The sequence below is a fragment of the Cornus florida genome, unplaced genomic scaffold (assembly GCF_030987335.1).
Source record: "Cornus florida cultivar Cherokee Brave unplaced genomic scaffold, ASM3098733v1 CherokeeBrave_3.0.0_Hap2_Chr09, whole genome shotgun sequence".
In the NCBI taxonomy this organism is placed as follows: domain Eukaryota; kingdom Viridiplantae; phylum Streptophyta; class Magnoliopsida; order Cornales; family Cornaceae; genus Cornus; species Cornus florida.
Window position 1 is genome coordinate 7,690,019 of NW_026775579.1, and position 4,343 is coordinate 7,694,361.

At 36.4% G+C, this 4,343-nt stretch overlaps 1 pseudogene; it reads right to left on the minus strand.

Moving 5' to 3' along the window:
• Positions 1 to 2,133: 2,133 nt before the first annotated feature.
• On the minus strand, positions 2,134 to 2,232 carry LOC132275570 (small nucleolar RNA R71; annotated as a pseudogene).
• Between the last annotated feature and the right edge of the window lie 2,111 nt (positions 2,233 to 4,343).

Below are 4,343 nucleotides of genomic sequence, written 5' to 3' on the forward strand. Positions count from 1 at the left end.
TGAGGGGATTTGTGTTGTAATACATGTTTTGACATATTTATATATATAGATCTTGTTTATTCAATAATTTGTGTGGTTTAATTCTTTCAATTGATCATTTCATTCTATCCATATATTTATGTATGCTAGAATAGATGTTCATATGTTTATCTCTATCTCTTGTGTTATTGATGCATGTCTATGTGTGTTGATGCTATAGATCTAGAGATTGTCAAGACATAGTGCTTAATAGAATGCTCTTGTGGTTTATTTGATGGTTCATACTCATTTCTTGATGGATTGTGCCTCTCCCTTAGTTTAATTAGTTTAATTTACATGTCATTAGCTTAGATATAGTGTAGTTACCTTAGTTGTTAAATGGGAGGACAATCCATGCTTGTTGTTTGATGTTCCATACTTATGAATGCAAGTAGTATATTTCTCTACTTATGAGTTGTGTTTGGACTATGAGCTTAACGAAGGATTAATAACTTAATTTGATGTATTGTGCTATTTATTGTGTTGTTTAGACAATATATACTTAATTGGTCATCCATGTTTGTTAAAATAACCACACACACTCACTATTGTTGCAACATATGTTTTCCTCCTCATTAATTGTGAATTGAGAGTATAGAAAAGTGATGCTTAGTGGTGATCTCTAAGTCTCAAGACCTCTCTATCTTGTTTTCTCTATCCTTTAATTACTTTTTTTATATTGAGCTTGTTTAATCTTAAATGTAGTTTAATTAACTAATCAATCTGCCTTTAATCACTCGACCTATTAGCCCTAAGCATTATTTCCATTACTAATAGCCCTCTAATCCCTTGGGACGATCCCTACTCACTCTTGCTACGTTAGTAGTAGTGGTGGTAGTGGTTTTTATAAATTTAAACTTGACCCAAAAGGCTTTTCTTGAACCATGCATTCACTACATTATTTTGGCATATAGGAACGGCCACCCTCAAATTTTGGCGCCGTTGCCGGAGATTTGAATTGGTAACGCCATGTTTTGGAAACATTTAAGGATTATTACTCTTTTGTTCGTGTCTTTACTTTTTTTTTGTTTTTGGTTACTTATTGTGTTTGTTCTTATTTGGCTAGGTGAATTGAGTGAAGGAGGTTAAGCAAAAGAGAATTCAAAGCAAGGAGCTAAGCTAAGCACAAAAAAGACTAAAATCTAACAAAATGCAAAGCATAGCAAAGCTTGGAAGGTGAAATGAATTGAAGTTACTTAAGGACCCTTTGTGAGATCTTTCTAACTCAAGCTCTAGATAAATTGTGAGCCCACGTGGAGGCTATTTACTTTTCTTTGCATATTGTTCAAGCATGGGAGCATGGGATCATTGTATGTGGAGATTTATTGATTGATTTGTTATGGGGGCGAAGTGTTTGTTACTTACTTATTTGCTTTTTATTTGTCTTTGCTAATGTATGCATGGTTGTAGGTCATTAAATCCTACTCTTGTCCCTCTTAATTTTCATCTTGAATCGGTTATTCGTAATCCTAGGGGAAGAGGTAGTTCTCATCACTCCATTTCACCAATGGAGAATTTGAATGACGACCATATGGAGGACCTTGGTTACATAGACCAACAAGGCATCCTCTACCCTAATGTGCATCATGAAAATGTTCAAGTACCATTAGGCATGCCTAGACCATTCATTCCACTACAACAACAAGGCCAAATTCCATTGGGAATGCCTCAACCAATCTTTGCTCCATAACCTCCTATGGTTCAAGCTAATCAAGGTGTTTGTGTAGCACCACCAATTGTGAATCCTCCCATTACATTAAGAGACCATTATGTGCCTAATGAATATAATGCATCCACTTGCATTCAATTGCCTCTATTTAGAGCACATCACTATAAAATCAAACCATAAACCATTTAAATGCTTCCTAACTATCATGGACTTCCAAGTGAAGAACCTTGTAAGCATTTGGATGAGTTTCTTGAAGTGGGTTCCACCATGAAATAAACAGTCATGCCGGAAGAATTTTTAAAACTTAAACTTTTTCCTTTCACCCTTAAAGACAAGGTAAAATATTGGTTCAACAATCTTAGGCCTTTTTCGATAACCTTTTGGGCAGAAATGCAACAAGAGTTCTTGAAAAAGTACTACCCAGTATCAAAGACCAATGCCATGAGAACTTCAATTAGAGAATTTTCTCAAGGGGATGGGGAAATGTTTCATGAGGCATGGGAAAGGTTTAATGATTTGCTTAGAAAGTGCCCTCGTCATGACATACCTAAGTGGCAATTAGTCCAATATTTCTTTAAAAGTTTACCGGATAATCACAAGGGTATGGTTGATGCATCTATGGGTGGTTCTTATCTTGATAAGCATGAAAATGATGTGTGGCAATTGTATGAAAGTATGAGTAAAAATTCCATGCATAGGTCCTTATCTTCTAAAAATGGTAGAAACCTAGGTGGAAGGAAGAATGTTGGCTTATATCAAGTTGACAATCCCAATGACATAGCCGCTGAGATGAAATCCTTATTCAAAGGTTTGATCAATTTTTGATCAACCAAAATTCGGTGAATCAAGTATCTTCCTCCCCTACTCATATTCATCATCGTGCATCTAATGAATCTTGCATGACTTGTTCAAGTGTCTTGCATTCTACTTCCAATTGTCCACATGGACATGTGCAAAGTGAGCCCCATGAGTAAGTCAATGCTACATTTGTTAATTAAGGGAATAATCCCTATGGCACTCATTACAAATCAAGTTGGAGGAACCATCTAAACTTTTCTTGGAAAAGCCAAGGGAAAGGCTCAAACCCTCCCCAAGGTGGTTTTCAAAGGAAGTATGTTCTTCCACCAATGCAAGGCCAAGGTTCCCAAGGTTTTAAATCATCATCATTTCAATCACATGGCAATCAATTTTCTAATTCTCATTTCCCTAATCAACCATCTTATTCCCAAGGAAACTCTAGGAGCCTCGCTTTTGAAGAGAAAGTTTTGACTGCTCTAGGCACTCTAGAGGCAAACACTCAATTGTTTCATTCTCATTCTCAATCCATTGCTAAGCTAGAAACCCAAGTAGGGCAAATAGCTAGTACCTTAAATGTTAGAGAGAAGGGGAAAATGCCTTTGAATGCCTCACCAAAGCAATAATGTGTTGTGGAGACTCATTCCTCATCGGAAGGTCCCATAATTGAGCATGTCAATGCAGTGACAACCTTGAGAAGTAGGAAGATTGTGGACAACAAGGTAGGTATTCCCAATGAAGAGAGTGAACCGGTGCTACCAAAAGTTAACGCCCATCCCGTTTCTTAGCATATTCCTCTTTCATTGCATATGCATAGTCATTCAAATGAGAAAGTGGTAGAAAATGATTTGAAAAGTGAGTCCAAAATTGATTTGAATGATGAATTGAACAAAGCTTTGAAAAAGGATTTTAAAAATTCTTGTGTTGATGATGTTTCAAAGAAAAGTTTTGAAAAAGTTTTTGAGCCAAGAGCTCCATTTCCGGATGCCTTGAAAGGATCCATTTATCTTGATAAACAAAAGACCAAGACTAATGAAATCATTGAAATGTTTAGGCAAGTAAAGATTAATCTTCCACTTTTGGATGCAATTAAGCAAATTCCGTCTTATGCTAAGTTCTTGAAAGATCTTTGCACCTAAAAGAGGAAGAATAAAAGCCAAGCACCAAGAAAAGTGATCTTGACCGAGAAAGTGAGCTCAATCTTGCAACATAACACCCTTCCAAAGTTTAAGGACCCCGGTTTACCTACTACTTCTTGCATCATTGGTGACCATGTCATTAATCGGGCTCTTCTAGACTTAGGAGCAAGTGTTAATCTTCTTCCATACTCGATATATGTCAAATTGGGCTTAGGAGACTTGAAACCGACGTCGGTGGTTTTACAACTTGCCGACCGATCCATCAAACATCCTAGGGGTATCATTAAGGATGTTTTGATTAAAATTAATAAATTCTTCTTTCCAGTCGATTTCATTGTCATTGACACAGAATCGGTTCCAAATCCCAAGAGCCAAATTCCCATTCTTGGCCATACCTTCTTGGCAACCGCAAATGCCAACATCAATTGTAGGACGGGGGTAATGAAAATTTCATTTGGGCATATGAAAGTGAAGTCATCTTCAATCTGACCCCAAATTCATTTGACAAGTATGAATAAGTAAATGTTATAGAAAAATGTCTAGACAATGAATGTGAAAGAATGAAGTCTTTGCTAGAAACCAAAACTTTAAAAAGTTCATCTTCGACCTTGAAACTAAAGAATGATGTTTCAAAATCTTACTTTGAAAGGGCATGGAAGCCCAAAGCTCACATTGACAAAGGACCAACAAATTCCTTTGAACCTAATCCAACAAGTTCTTTA